General features: G+C 42.3%; 1 protein-coding gene across 1 annotated transcript in view; it reads left to right on the top strand.

Annotated features, from left to right (window-relative positions):
* The window catches only part of fhl3a (four and a half LIM domains 3a), a 29,667-nt gene that overhangs the window by 886 nt on the left and 11,754 nt on the right, over nt 1-17,027 (top strand). The gene's annotated exons all lie outside the window — the stretch shown is intronic.

Raw genomic sequence — 17,027 nt, 5'->3', positions numbered from 1 at the left:
GTCTGGACTTTTTGGGTTTGCCAGGATGTTTTTCTCCTGATTGTTTTTTTTTTCCCTTTTCCCTCCACTGTTATACTTCACACCTGCACTAATTTCCCTCTGATATAATGTACACCACACACACACACACACACACACACACACACACACACACACACACACACACACACACACACACACACACACACACACACACGAGCAAAGAGCAAATAAACAATGTCTTGTCAATGGAGGAAGCCTGTATTTGATTGTGTGACCCACTGAACTGTGTGCAGGAAGGATTAAGGAACAACTGTTGTGTCACAGAAGCTCCCAGCTGAGCAGTGTGAAGGCCTCAGAGAGCAAGGTCCCTCCGGCTAAACTTGACTCTTCCCCAGCAGCAGGAAGTGTGAGTGTGTGTGTGTGTGTGTGTGTGCGCGTGCATGCGTGCGTGTGTGCGTGCATGCGTGCGTGTGTGCGCGTGCGTGTGTGCGTGTGTGTGTGTGTGTGTGTGTGTGTGTGATAAGGGTGTGTCTGTCTGTACTGCAACCTCTAGGCTTGTTTTGGGCAGACATCATCACATCTTTGAGTGTAGTAGTGGAGTCATCCTCATGACGTTTGTTTGCTGTTTCGCCTGTTGTGTCATCTGTTTTGGGGAAAAGGGGTTTGGCAATCAGAAGACTTTTACCAAGATCTTACATTTCTTTTTTTTTCAGAATATGTCAATACTTATTTTCAATATGTTTGCATTACATAACAGTAGCTTTGGAGATAAAGAGATATATCTGGTTGGATGCTATTTTCTCCTCTATATTCACTTCATAGTTGATGATATTGGCTACTTGGTGTTTGGTGCATGGTAAGCCTTTATAGAGGCTTTCTCTCCTGAACAGCTGCCTGTTGAAAAGGAGGCTGATTGCAGGGAGACTGAAGAAAAAGTAAAGCTACTCTCAATAAACCAAAATAATATCTGAAAGATGCTAAACCGCTCATATTTGATGATGGAAACTGCAGAGTTTGTGGATAATTGTGGATTTGTTCCTCTGAGTTAGCTGTTTAATACAACACCTTGTCACTTCATCCATTGTTAAAACAAAGATGATGGCTAATGAAGCTTTACTTATCACGGTTTAACAGTGATTGATACAGGCTTGATTTAAAGAGACAGTTTTTGTAGAGCATTTGTGATCAATTATTACGGCGCAATAATTAAGTAACTTGTATCACGCAGATTCAAGTTGCAGGTTTTACATATTTCAGTCACACCTCTCTCTCTGTTAATACAGGAAAACACCTTGGAGGAATTCGGTTTCTTAGGTGTCATGCTGTGCTCTCACCACTGACAGGTTATTTTTACACAAAGTGTTTGTCTCAGTAACGAGCAGAAATAATCCCATAGCAGCCAAAAAAGCCAGTCATTCTGTCCTATTTAGCATCTGGGAAGTTTGCCTTGACAGAGCCCACGGGATGTGTAATGTATTTGTTTGCTTTCTTCCTCTTCCTCTCCCTCTCTGTTTCATTGACCATGGTCACATTCTTCGGAGGTCTCAGTGTTTTCCAAAGGTTAGCCCTGCGTGGTGGTTGGACCCTGGCCAGCTCTGAACTGCAGTGGAACTGCGCAACTAAATGTCTCGGACTGGTTGTGGCTGGTTTTATGGGTTGGCATCGTTTGAATTCAGGCCAACCATAATGATGGAGAATTTGCGGTCAAGTGTTTGCAGGTGGTAAGAGGGCAGAATTTAGGGTTTTGACATTCTGCAGCTGTCTGTCCTCCCATGGTGCTCGAAAGGACACTGGACACAGTTTGCATTGTTTCAGTCTCTTTCTGGCATATTTCTAAGCCTGCACTCACACAGCTATGCGGAATTCCCACCTGCTGAGTAGGAATGGCAGGGTAACTCATGATATGACACAATACGATACAGTATGATCACGATACCTGTGAAGTGAAGATTACAAAATGCCTCCTTAAAAGGTAAAGTGATGAATGTGTCTATTCACTGCATTTTGGTGTCAGTTTCACTAATATTCATGCTTCGTCTTTTAACTTATTTTCACCGCTATCTGACATTCTCCTTCTCCTTTAAAACGTAGGGAAATCTGTTTAAAATGCCTGTTACTTTCAGTAAGACTATGATATTTTGCACCAGTGATTTGATTATTGTGTTGTGTCACACAAGTCGGGATGAGAATATAATGATGAACCGATATTTTCCACCATGCTGCTGCTGATCATAATGCTGTAACTTGACATTGTACTCCATAAAGTGCTTGATTCAAACACCTTCAGTTAAGGCATGTTCATCCAATGTTTCAAGTTAAAGAGTTCCTCCGATGGTCGACTTTCGTTAATGAACTTTTTTCTTCATTGTTCTCTCGGTGCCCTTTTTAGTTACTTAAAAGATTTGAACATTCCAGCTCTTCTGTGAGCGTGCATACCTCGTTTTCAGCCTTATTCATATGACTCCAACCATAATTAAACAATGCAACCAAATCCAGCTTTTAGCTCTTTGGACTGATTGAAAAAAAAACATCACATCTGTCTTACATGTGAGACCATAAAAGGGAAATTCTGCTTTGGTGTTAATGGAACCTGCCTGGCGCACATCTCTGCTGCATTTTTTTATGATGTGTGTCCGTGAAAACTCGTGTAATCATCACCATTTTTTCTTATTAATCAGACAATCCTTTTGAGTTTGTGTCAGCATATCCTTCCCTAGTAGCCATGCCTCCTCTCCAACAATATGTGTGGGCACGTGGCTGGCAGCAGGAGTGTGTCTGGCTTCACTGAAAGGGGGGGGGAAGTGACCTCAGGTTTCCTGTGTGGGGATGGCCCAGGTGCTGTGGTGTTATTGTGAGGAGCACAAGACTTCCTCCATGGATGTTTTGTTGGTAAACGTCTGAAACTCGATCCTTGGAGCATGGGCCCCTGTGGGAGGTAATGCGCACCCCCCTCACAATCCAGTCATCCTGCTTTTTTCTCTTTGTGTCTATTATTTCTCTCTCTGCGTACTCTCTCTGCCACAGTGTTCGCTCCATGTGGAAGTTTATGCATGGAGAACATAAACTTTATATAGGCAGCTAAGCGGCGTAAAAAGTAACCGACTCTGCTAATAGGGCGATTACATTCTTCAAGGGATACAATTACAGGCCTATACCTAGCACTTACCTGCTACTCTCAAAGGAAGGGCTGTTTTCAAAGGAAATACCTAATTGTAAGCACACAGCTACAGAAGCCTCAATACTAGCCACTTTTAATACAGACTGATTATATGTTCGGAAAGAATGGGGCTATGCCAAGCCTCACTCCGCCTTTCACTACATTTGATCTCGTCATCTGTCTGTACATTGATTACACTTTGAATGAATGATACCCACTCTACCTTATTAGTGTTTCCTTTGCACCATCTCACATTAAAGCAGATGTTGTTTAGGTGTAAGAATCCCGTCCAATCACTGCTGCATCATCCCTTTCTGTCTTGTGCTGGGGGAGGGTGTGAGTCAGCCCTGACTGTTTCCCTGCACCCTCGCCTAAAGGGAGGAGGGCAGTGTCATTCTGCGACAGAGGTGTATGGCATGTACAAGTTTACAATAATGATACAAAAAAGTGCGGCGGTTACCTACATCGTGTGCCCAACTTGCCTCAGTTTGCTTGTGGGAACAGGATCCTCGATAAACCTGTCTGTGTTTTCTTGGAACTCGCACACATCTGCTGTGTGTGGAAATACTTTTTTTGCCAATAAGCAAGCAAATCTTTCCAGGATTTCCCAATACATTGGCACCCATACAGAATGTTATTCTAGGAAAACAGAACACTTCAAAGGGATTTAGGGCAGAAAAAGTCCATTAACAGCAAGACAGATAGTTATGTTTTTTTCAAGAAACTGTTACATCAAGTAGCATGGAGAAGGAAGGATTAAGAGGGAAGTACAAATAATAATGTCAGCAGACAAATTGCAGTGGTTTTTATTCAACTGGTTTTGTGATATCTTGAACTCTTAAAACTAATGGTTATGTAGTGGGGGCTAAATCATAGGATGACATATGGTGAAAGAAGGCACTTGAGGACACAAGGTAATAGGGTGTTATTTCACCCTGGCAGACCTCTGCTAAGAGAAAAGAGCCAAGGCTTACACCTCATACTGTATCAACAACACCACACCACATCTTCATATGGATCATTTTGTTATTGAGGGAGTCACTGGTCCACTAACCTACTATTATCATGGCTTCTGTCAGAGCTGGATCACTATTAAATTGCTGTAGATTCCACAAAGAATTACAAAATCCTAGATGTTGACTACTACCCCTACCAACCAACTGTATTTATTTTCCTCAGTGACTAGGAACTGAACGGACTAAATAGTTCTGGGTACTACATTGTAACCCCTAAAAAGGTCCCTGCTGCAGGGGCAGTGCTTCCTGAAAGTACAGGGACGCTGAGGGTGGGCCTTGCATTGTTGTTGATTTTGGATTGGGTGAGTGCTTGCAACATTTAGAAGATCCAGAGCAGGAAGGGGTTTGACCATCTGGATTTGTTGCCTTACCATGCCTAAATATGTACACTGCTCTGAGGTAGAGGTAGCTGTCAATAGTACGACAGCAAGCGTAGTGATTAAAAAAGGCGAAAGAGAGCACATTGGATAAAATAAGACAATGTCTTATACTGAATTCAGATGTGTAAATAAGATAAAATTGTTAGTTAGAAATAAAACGTGTAACTTTTATTAACCTTCAGCAAACACTTTTCACCTATAAACAGTAATTTCACTATGTTTCAATGGCCAAAGATTTTGCAGACAGGGTGATAGACATCCATAGAAGATAGAAGTCCACATCCATCCTCATCTGTATGATGTTTCATTGGCTGTACAGAGACAAACATGCCTGTCAAAATAGCTGGTTACAGAAAAGTAAAATTTCTAGAGTTGAGGTGGAAACCTGCAAAACTAAAATGACACAAGTGTAGGACGATTACTCTCCAACTGTAAAATGTTGGAGAAACAAAGTGGGAATGTGCTGACGGTATATTCTGTTAAACTTTCATACCAACTATGTAAGAGCCACTGATGCCTTTTTCTGTAGTGATCTCAGAATAAAGATAATAGTATAACCTCCTTGAGTATCATGTCTGTTGTTACATCCGGAAGTTGCCTACAGACTGAGCTCTCTTGTGTGCCCTCTAGAGGTATCTTCAGGTAACACATGTAATGCATAGCCAAGTTTTTGGACAATTACATTCATGACACTGCCAATATGCCTATAAAAGCTAGATGGACTGAGTGTGCTGGGTACCTTTGGTTGAAATGCAGCAGAAGAGAGACAGGTAATACTCAGAGGAAACACTGGGGGATGACCAAAGTCAATTCCAAGCGGTTGCGTCAAGGACTGAACCATATACCAGAGTATAGGAACACACTCTATTCTTATCTAAACTGGCACCAGAGAGAGATTGTGCCTTTGGAGTAGCAATACCTCCAACTTTCCCATTGGATCCCCTTGTACACTGGCTTGATTGGGCAATCATTTGCAACGGTCTGGCATACAGTCTTTAACCACCCTGTGATACACAGCAAGCCTCAAACAAGTCAACAATGCCTAAGGCTGAAAATGTCACCTTTCAAAACGCTGTAAACCCAGAGAGAGTGGGCCATTAATGAAGTATTTCTCCACAACAACATGCTCGCAGGACCCTGTTCTCATAACAGATGTCTTGGAGGGATAATTCAGCCTTTGGCGCAGTAGACATATGTTGTTTATTCACCATGCCACTCCTGTATCCCCACATTCACCCACTGCCGCGGTGGGAGTTGTGTCTTTATATGGCTAGTTCGTTCAGTTTGCAGCAGTGCCAAAGGCATTAGTGTTGATTGCTTCCCAAACAGTTAATAGGGTTTGCTCCCACATCTGCAGAGAATGAACCCAGACTGTGACATCATGGCAGAGGAAGTGCAGTCATGAGCGTGTGGGTGTACATAACAAGGTGTCCGTAATCAGTATGTGAACATTTTTTATTCAAGTGCGCACAAATGTTCTCCGTGATTCACAGCCGTCTCAAATCGGATGACTTGAATTGCTGAATTGCACGAAAAGCTGTTACTTGTTCAGATTAGCTGCATGTTATCTTGTGACCAATAGATTCAAGACTGTTTATTTGGAGAGCAGCTGTGGACAAGAGCATTCCCTTCACTGAAAGTAAACACTGTCTAAACGCCTGTTCTGCATGATGAAACTAGTGAGCGATCAAGAATGTGCCTCCTTACCCAAGAGGTCTTACACCATCTCTGCCTTATCATTGTTCTTTCTCTGAACATGGTTTTTTTCACTAGTATTTACAGGGAAACACACGCGCTCCTTATCTTGGCCTCTTAACTTTCAATGCGATGGTGCTGTTGGAGAGACAACAGTGTCTACAGCGCAGACAGGCTGAGACAAGCCAGACTTGCTACATACAGTGAGGTGTGGATTCACGTCAGTCATACAAAAAAAGAGAGTGCACTTGGCACAGCTCAGGCACACTCTACTTAGTTGTAAAACTTTCAAAGTTGTATTAGATAGTAGAAGAAAGCAGGCAAGGTGTTTCTTGACCTCCTTTTCTTCCTTGTGTTGTCTCACTTTCACTGAACGGCCCTCGTACGGCGCCATGGAGGAGCCATAAATGGCAGAAAGTGTCCTTGGTGTGGCTATAAAAGGACGTCAGCTCCTAGTAGAGAAGACTGTGATTTATGACAGAACCAAGGAGGGATTTCTTGCCTTCATCAGTCGGAGTTAGCAGAGAAGATGAGAGCACAAGATGGAGAGAGGAGTGGCCTGAGCACGCTATTGATGCCTGTTGGCGCATCTGTCAACGGGCTGTCACAGAATAGCGTAATCGGAAGACCAAAAAGTTGATTCTATATGTAACACCCCCAATCTTGAGAAAACAAGTGTGCAGCAACTATTTACCCTTATCACAGCAAATGTACACAAGAGAAAAGAACATGTTGTGACTTACCCAAAGCATCCTGCGTCAGCTCTCGTTCACCTTGTGCAATTAAAGTTCTGGAGAGTGTGGCAGTGAGATCATTTCAGTGAAATATTGCTTTGTTTGACATTATGTTCACAACCAGCAGATCATTTTGAGCTCAGGATGTTTGTAGGATTCGGACATAACTCAGTCCAGAGGGAGATCAGAGCATTTACTTTCAACACAATTACCAAATGATTCACAGACTTCCAGAAACTGATGCTATGGTGCTTTGCTTTGACTGTTCCTAAGTAGCCTTTGTTCATAGACCCTCAACAAGATAGAAAAAAAACATTAGGGTTTTTGCATAACCTTTGTTTTATCATTCAACCTAAAAAAAAAAAGTACTTTTTAATGACTATGGAAAAGTATTTCATCACTACAGGAATAACAGACCCTCACCACTTAATAAAGTCCTAAGTCAGGTGTAGATTTCACGTCTTGAAGTAAGAGATAGCGGTGGGTATTTTGTCTTCTCTGAGTCCTAAGAATTCCTGTATAGCTCTTTGCAATAATTCCTAGAAATGAAGCTGTCTCTGCGATCTTGGAGAAATTATGTGACAGATATGGACCCCATTACAAGTGGCAGCTGATGTAGTGTAAATGTCTCAGGCATTCAGCCAAACCACCATACAGGGATGGTGCTTGACCACATTAGCAGCTGCATAGTGCAAATGTATCACATCTCTGCCACCGATCGGCATGTAGGCGATATATATATAAATGGAAATAAACTGTTACATGCTGACCCTACAAGAAGTGTAAACAGGTTGAAGCGGAGGGCCGGCTGTTTTAGGCATCAAGATACAAAAATAAGATGAGGGCTGTACCTGACATTTAAATTGTCATTGGATCAGATTTAGCTGTTCGATAGGAAACTTGGACTATTCATTCATGCGTTCATTAACCCCTTATTTTAGCGATATAATGTAATGATGCGAGATTTTAGTGAGTTAATGAGATAAAGTAAACTACGGAATGTCCCCAAGGTCTCTCAGCGTGATGGAACCACAGATTTTTCATGTGTAGCTGTTTATTCAGTGTTTATTCACTTTAATCACTAGGATAGGAAAAAAAAGCTTCTACAGTCAATCCTAAAACCTTGCGAACAATGATCACTGAGGAAATCCTAACATTCAAAAAAGCTGAGTCCCTAAAAACAGGCTGCAGGGATCCCTCTTACATGCAGCAGATGAAAATCACTTAAGAAACAAATGACCACTTTCACTGTATTGTTCAGAAATGTAACTGTTTTTCAAACAGCAGGTCCCTTCATTTTGAAGATGAGACCTCTGTGGATAATTGAGCCTTTGTTAAAGGCTTTATATGCAATGTTTCACACTTAAATGTAATAGAAATCAAGTATATCCCCTGAATATAACTCTGTGAGTCATGACTGTCTACAATGGGTGTAAAACCCGAGTCGCACTGTCTGTGATGCTTTCCGAGTTTTCCGAGTCCTATCTTCAGTTTGTTTACATCGCCGGGACGGCCGGCCGACTAATCCCCTTGCGTATAAAAGTTGTTTAATTGAGGGACTAGAGAAAAGAAGAATAACATACTGTACTCACTGCTTAACTGCGTTACTAGATCACGCTCATTTCTGGTAAATTTACATGCAGTGTGAAGATACGAGCATAATAAAGATTGCTAGCATTAGCATGCTAACACAACAATGCAATGTTGTTTTGGTTTCATGCTGGTGCTCAAGGGTGACATCTGCTGGATCAAAAAATCGCATATGAAGCCTTTAAAATCCTAATGTTGAACACTAAAAGGGTCATTTGACAAATACTTGCTGTTGCTTCTGCAATTTCTGTGTCCATGATGCAGCTTAAACAAAAGTACAGATACTCTACTTGCAAACTGCTTGTTGGCTCTGGCTCCTCTTGAGTGATGATTGAATTCATGGATATTTGCAGCAATGCCTGCAATTGCCTACAAGATTACCTAAAAACAGTTTACATTTCTCATCTCATTAGCAAAAGGATTTAGCTTATACTCTCTTTCTGACCTCTGATTCAACTAGTGAAAAATTCAAGAAGATTGCTGACACAAGGTGTTAATTTGGTCTTAGATTTTACAACCTTAACTTAAAAATGTTCATTCATCTTGCGTAAATTCGTGAGAATCTGGCAAACTGTTGTTTTCCTCTTTACTTCTCTAAAGGTCCACCATACGTTTGCGATTCTGTCAGCGCTTTAATGGGCCTAAACATTCAGCTTCAAACAGAACCACATCCAGTGTCGGCAATGGAAATTAGATCAATGGGTAAAATGGGGGCCAGACGGTGAGCAAAGCACAGAAGAGGGCCGATGACACAAGTACCATGACTTCACCGTGAAAGTATTCAACCCCCCCTTGCAAAACCCCATCCCTCATCCTATTGCACGCTTTCACAAGAATGGTGAGTGGAAACTGTTTAAGGTTTAATGATTGCTGAAGAATATAAAAACAGAGGAAGAAATCTCCTTATGAAAGGTCTTGCATGGTGACGGTCGTTGGACTCATCATGTGACACATGGGGTGATCTGTTCGGGGGGAATAATACAATTCCTGTGCAGCACAACCGTGTGCAAGTTGGGGCCATGAAGCTTTTAACATTCATCTACCAGCACCACTTGATTCTGCTCGTCCAATAAGCAAGGCAGAGCAATATATCCTGTTAATTTACACAACGCTTGACACACATTTACAGGTCGCTTGATCGATGAAGACGCTCTGAAGCCTTGTAGGGAACCTTGTTCCTTTAGCTAGCTTCTCATGTTGTGTCTGTTTTATGTCCCTGCATCCTTGGAAAGCCAAGAAAACTCCTTTATAGGAAAAAGAAGCAGGATAAAAGCAGAATAAGGTCGGACGAGAGCCGAGCAAGAGTCTTGGTTAATAGATTGAAAGAGATAGACAGGTCTGCTTGGGAAGCAACATAATTCAAGCACACTATCAGTGTTTACCAAAGCACCTGTTTTCACGTTGTCCCTCCATTTAACAACTGCAGCTGGGACTTTGCATTTTATCACTGATAATGAAGTAGGCGTGGAAGATGAATGGTGTTTTGCATGGCTGCATGATAAAGAGATCCCAATGTCTGACAGCGGGAGATAAGGACCTGACGGATTGCAGGTCTGTTCAAGCAAAGTCAAGAAACTAGGTATAGGATTTCTGAACTTGCAGCTCTTTTGGAGACTCAATGACCCTTCAGATAAATCCATTGAGATCCATTGTGTTCCAAAGGGAGTATTGCTTTTTGATGCTTATCGGTTTAAGATTAGTACATGCTTACATCCACCACCACCACACTTTTGCTCCCCTACAATTTTTCTTTGATTGATTTGTACATGACCTGCTCCCTGCCAGGTTAGCACACAATATAATTCAACAATTCTTGCATTGTTGGTGGTTGCTCATGAAATGAACGCTATAAGATAGAGTAATGCGCAAATATTCAAGGTCTGGAGGACAGCAAAGGTAAAAAGAAAAGGGTAGGTTGGTGAGCGACTCTGGGACATGGAGGTTGGAGGCAGTCCTGGGATGCATGGCAGGATGATTTATGGACACCTTTTGAAGTGAGCTCATTCCAGTCACACGGCCTGCCTGCTGCATTTCAGGAGCAGGGATATTCTCCTTGCAGTACGGTGAGGGGGATAAATGACCCTTGGGTCATTAACCTCCACTGGCGTACTACTCGCATATGCACTTCCTGATTATGTGGCAATTCATCAGTGTGTTTTGGTTTCCAACAAGCAAAAGTCAACGGCAGGGGTTTGCAATGGACACGTGGCTCTCTCCTCAGGAATGAACTTAGAGGTCAGAGCAAACATAGAGAGTGACAAAGAAGAGAAGAAGGTGGTCCCTGTCTGAAATCGTAAATTGGGTCAAGAGAGACATTCTCTCTCAGAGCCCTGCAAGTTTTTTCTTTCTGCTGCAGTGTGCAGAATTACCAGGGCGAATTTATAGTATCTCCAGTACAGTCTGAATGGAAAAGTCATCCCTTGCAGTTTAAACCCTCTCCAGAAGTCTCACCAATGATGACATCATTGTTTGCACAAGTAAATCTTCCATCTTTAGAAATAAATGGCCACACTGCAGTAGACAGTCACAGAATGTCAGTTAGTGAGTGTGTGTAGCTTCTTTTTCTGGGACAAAAAAAATTGTGAGTGTGTGTGGGTGGGTGGTTGGGGGGGGGGGAATTCACAGCTGAAGAATCCCCACTGTCTCTGCACAACTAACGCATTGTCCCTCTGTTTGGCTGGTGCTTATTTATTTGGATGATCCCTTGACTTTGTTTTCACATGTCTGTTCTATGTAGAGGTGTGACTACTCATGTACTTGGCTGCCGGTATGCCTGTGCCTTTGCAACTTCCTCTTTCTGCAGCACTCAGGCCTGTCAGTGTGTTTAGACATTATAGGTCTGTTTTTCATGATGACTGTTTGTTTCCAAAAGAGTGTGTGACCGTCTTTCTGAGAAGTCCCAGAGATGCCTCTGTTTGGGGTAACAGGAAGAACCGCTGTGTGTGTGTGTGTGTGTGTGTGTGTGTGTGTGTGTGTGTGTGTGTGTGTGTGTGTGTGCCTGTGTGTATGTGTGTGTACTCCTCATTGATATCAAACCCACAGTGGTGAAAGGGGTTGTTGCCCGAGAGGAAGTGAACCCGCATTGCGTTCTCACAGCATATACCACAGTAAAGGAAAAATAAATTATGTTTTTATGGCAGGAAAATGGTGCACAGGGATGTTTCAGAGGTCAACCCCCATTATCACATCTATTTATGGTTGCTGGTTTTACGCTTTGGGATTGAACTATGTGGCGATTTTAAAAACACATATAGTAGTATGCATTTAACTGCATGCACTGGTGAATTTTAGAATTTATTTTAAGAAACTTTGACCAGATTTTCTACAAGTGCATTAGAGGCTCCAGTCAAATATTTAGGAAGGCTAAAATCTCTTTGCGTGATCTAAGTTTGGGATGTAGTAATATGACATATTTTCTATGGCTCAACATATTAATTTTCATACAGCCACAGCATCCTTAATAAAACGGTTGGTTGTGGTGCCCAGGACGAAATGAGAGCTAAACATCACTTCCAAGTGGTTTGTGTTCCAGGGGAATGAGGGCACTGTTTACACGTTGTCAGGGGAGATGTGCCTGAGAAGGGAAAAAATGGCTGCATATACTGGAAATGACTTCTTAGATTTTCATCCCAGGCGTTTCACATTTGGCAGCACCCCTTCCAATTTTCTAAGCCGACGTAATGCTTGTTTTTTTCTTCATATGAACCCATCTTCTCTGGGTCACAGAGTCAGATGGGGAGGGAGAGGTGAGTATTTTGGTCCGCTGCAGTTGTGGGAGATAATTCATGCAGCTGTTGCCAAGAATGTAGATTGCTCTTGCTGCTTATAATGTGTAATACCCATGAAAGCCCCCCTGCACCCAGTGATTGGAAATATCCACCTGCTTAAAACAACATTGCTGAATATTCATGTCTTGAAATGTTGGGACATCTGCTTAAAAAGAATACCCTTCTTGTCTGGGCATTAACCTCGGGGTCAGGTGCCATCACTGCAGCCACGAGCCGCAAGTCTGAATGAGTTATAAATAATTGCTAGCAGTTGTGGGTGTGAACTGCACAGTTGTGTGTGTGTGTGTGTGTGTGTGTGTGTGTGTGTGTGTGTGTGTGTGTGTGTGTGTGTGTGTGTGTGTGTGTGTGTGTGTGTGTGTGTGTGTGTGTGTGTGTGTGTGTGTGTGTGTGTGTGTGTGTGGGCATGCTTAGATTGCTGAGTGTGCGGCCGGTGAAACCGTAACCCAGCTCCTTCATGTCCTGGCTAGCTGGGCTGACTCAGCATCATTAGGAGACCACCTGGGAATGACCAGTATGAGGGAGCCATTTTGTGTCTTTTGGTTCAAGGTTAGCCTTGGGGTCTGGTCCCTTTTTTGGCTTCTGAAAACCACAAACCAAGTGCATAAAAACAGCAGTGGTCTCCTTAAATCAAGGCCATGAAAGTTGAAAAACACTTCCACCAAAGTTAAACAATAAAGACATATAGACACAGCACACAGAAAGGAACTTGGCCATGACTGATTATATCTTATCAGAAACATGGACAACTAAGTCAAAGCGTCCTTGATATCCTCTGTGAACAAATGTCATGGGCTCAACTCCTTTGCAACAGTCCATAGGCACATGCTTTAAATCCATATTAGGAAATGTGTAAATCAAAGGAGGCCCCGAAATCTCCTGGATCCAGCAGCTTAAAAAGGTTTGTTTTATTTATAAGAGCAGCCCAGAGGTAATTTTCCATTATATGGCTTGTAGCAAAGGCACAAAGAAACAGGCAAAGGTTGATGTTTCTGTATTGCCACAGAAGATATTGCATCAGAAGGGCTCTTTCTGTTCCCCCTCCGGAGGTTAATCTTGTGAAAATAACATCCTCTCCAGGGGCTTGCAAACCAGTAACTGAATCAGCCAGCTTGTAAGTGAAAGTACCCCGACTTCACTTTGCATATACTTCTCATTGTGCTCAGATTGACTGGTCTTTGTTTTTATGGAAATGATATCAAGTGTGATTAAAATCAACAAACTAAGACGTACATCCTGGTCCATCTGTGCGAAATTTTCGTTGCTGATTTCAACGAGTTACTTCTGTAATGGACATGCAAGTATTAAAACATTAAACTCAAACCTCAAGTTAACGGTCAAGTGCATAAACTATTCTAGATATGGATGTCAAATAGTGTTAAACATGCAGGTCAACAGTCCTCAGCTAAACAAAGCAGGTGTCAACATCAGGATGGATCTCTGCTACGCAGTCAAGGCTTCAGGTTTCAAAGGATGCTCTATCGCTCGGATCAGAGAGGGTAAAGCATGACAGGAAGGATGTGATTATATCAGGACAGTGGCTGAGATAACCATTTTTGGGCACAAATCTGTGGGAAATGATGTAGCAGTAAAGGGGTTCTGGGACAAATGTCCATGTTTGTTCATACAGAAATAATATGCTCTTCCAGTAGTATGGCTGTATACGGAGGCAATAGAACAATCCTACTCGACTTATTTATTATACAACAAGGTGCCACACCAAAGATACCAATGAGACCCCCAAGAAGATCACTTTAACAATCTTCCAGCAACTTTTTCAGCTGTATCTAATGCACATCAGCGTGGAGATTCAGTTATGTTTAGATGGCATCAGCTTTAAACCATTTTGTTGAATTATCAGTTAAAACACATCCTGCAATGTTCAAAGTGTATCCAAAGATCAGCTTGCAAACAGACAAGACTTTTTTTCTTTGCTTTGTCTTTTCTCACTCCTGCTCTAGTTTTCCCTCTGCCATCTAAACATTTACCGGCAAATACCAGCATACACAGAGAAAGCGAGAGAGAGAGAGAGAGAGAGAGAGAGAGAGAGAGAGAGAGAAAGACGGTCTTTCTTGCATTCGCCAGGCAATGACTCTCCCAAAACCTCCACTGGCACACAGGAGTTGACTGCATAGTTTCCCCGATGCAAACCAGATGTGAAGCACTAATGTATGGCAGCATTTTTTTTTCCTTCAAAGGAAGACAAATGTAGGCCAAAAATGTAGTCTTTTGGCCGTGCGCTCACAGAGATACAAAAATAAATTCATTCCTGAGCTCCAAGCTTTCCCTCATGGTGGTTGGGGAAGTACTCTATGATTTAGAGTAATTGCAATGTTATTGTTTGTTGTTGGTGGAGTATTGTCGAGCGTTGGGATTGAGAAGGGCTTGCGGGAGAGCAGCACAGACAGAGATGCAACAATTGCATTTTTTTTTTTTAGCTGCACTTCTCTCCAGAGAGTTTTGTCTTCCATGGTCACAGTCCTTCTTGCTAGCACGTCCTCAAGTCTCAGCCTGCCAAGTGCCTGTCAGATTATGACAAATTTGTGTTTTAAGTATAACTAAACATACGTCAGTGCAGGCTTGTCCTGAGCTTTTGTGTATCTTTGAATTCAACCACCAGATCAAATCCTTATAATAAATGAGTCCAGAGGGTTTGACAGTACAGCATTTCAGAGCAAGCTGCTATTCACTTGTAGCTTTTGCGCTAATGCTGCAGCGTGTACCACACAACAGAAGCAAGGCTAATATTAAAAGACATCAAGTCATATCCCTGCACTTGCATGGTCATTAAAAGTTGCCAAGAAAGGACAAATTACAAAGGCTGCGGTGACATTTTCTGCTGCAGGTAGTCATTTCCATCCTTTGTGTTTATGATGTCGGCTTTCATTTGAGCCCTCTGTCGCCTCCCACTCCACACCAGGCGGTGTTTAAACGCTCAGGGACAATAACAGGTTTGCGTTCCAGTGTCTGGTCCGGCGGCCTGTACTCTATCGTCAAGTCTGACCCAGGCTCCCACAGTGGAGCAGTCTCAGGTGCCCCCTCACCAACCCCCAAGCCCTGATCCCCTCCGCCCTGCCGCAGCTTGTTCATTGATGTTGTTCAAAGAAACTCTGTAAATTGAAACTCCTCTCAGTAGCTTCCTGCTTATAGCCTCATTCAGTGCCCTGAGGATGTGGGTGGTCCAGAGTCTCCTCTTATCCAAGACAGAGAGATTAAAAATGACAAGATTCATTGTAAAGCTGCTTTTAATTTACCAACAGCACCTTGTCATATACACAATGATGACCACAGATTGCTTTAAGTCTTAAATATCATGATGATGCTTTAGTCAGCTGCAATTCTGGGAGATTTGTATCACTTCTTATATAGCAGATTGCTCTCTGACCATCAGAATTCAAATGTTCTATATGTGTGCATAACCCCGTACTCGTATGCTTGTTTAAATAAGCACATCTGTGGCTAAAGCATTATCTCCCCTTCATGAGCAATTTCCTCTTCTTCCTGTGATAAGATTCATTGCCTCACTGTGTCCTTTCGTTTTCTAGACCTCGTTTATCAGATTGAGAAAGCCAGCAGGAGCCGAACACCAAACTCTTCAGTCATATATTGACCCTTACAGATAAAGGATTTCCAAAACTGATATCAAATGTAAACGTTTCTGATGAGATTTTGCAACAATATGACCCTTCAGAGAAACTCAGAGGGCTGCTTTGGAATACCATTTTATAAATGGCGATCTAACAATAACCCTATTCAAACTGCTGTTTCAAGCTGCCATATTTATGCTCCTGTGACGTTTCGCCTTCAATTGGAATGTCATGGAGGTGTAATGCCCCCCTCCCCCCCCTCTGTACCAGCTTCAGAGGTAGTAACTCAGGCGTACCAGAGGCGAGGCGGTTTCAGCAGAGTTAGCGGGTTAGCGCTGTGCTGTGTGTTTGTGCGCATATATATATATATATATATATATATATACACACACACACACACACACACACACACACACACATATATACATATTTTTTTTTTTCTTGGTTGTATTTCATCAGGTTGTGTTGCACTGTCCTACGTCTGTTTATCTGTTGTGTTTTTGTGTCCACTGCTGCAAATCAAACACAAATATTACACCATATGTATGTATGAAGACGTGATGATGGCTGAGCTTAGTTATGACACTTTTGCAGAAGAAGCAGTCTGAAAAAAGCCAATAATAACACATACAGTAGTATAGTGCGGACTACAATTTGCGCAGCTGTGATGCCCTACATGTGCTGCAGACAGAGCTGAAAGTATTATAAACTATGGAGTTGCGATGTGTTCTACTCCTAAGCATTGTTCTGTGTTTTGTATTTTCTGTAAACAAGCTTAACATTTGTAAAAGTATATCAGTTATATGCCCATAGCGGATAATACCTGCTGAACCTTGTATATCATTGGGGCTCAACTTATATCCATAACAAGTGTATGTCATTGTCTACCATTTGATTTGTGTTTCTGCAACCTGAATGGTTAAAAAGATGGTGTCCATGCACACAGTTAGTCATGTTAATGATATTTAGCTTGTGGAGTGACTTGTCTCACAGAAAATGTGGATCTGGAAGCTTCTCCCAAAGGTTCTGACCTTGGTTTCCATTTCCTTGAAGACGAATGAAATCCCCCTGACATTGTGTCATAAACACAAGTGCTGGAGC

This window comes from Labrus bergylta, chromosome 8 (assembly GCF_963930695.1).
Source record: "Labrus bergylta chromosome 8, fLabBer1.1, whole genome shotgun sequence".
Lineage (NCBI taxonomy): Eukaryota > Metazoa > Chordata > Actinopteri > Labriformes > Labridae > Labrus > Labrus bergylta.
The sequence above is the reverse complement of the archived record's forward strand: the minus strand, read 5'-3'. Positions and strand labels throughout refer to the sequence as shown.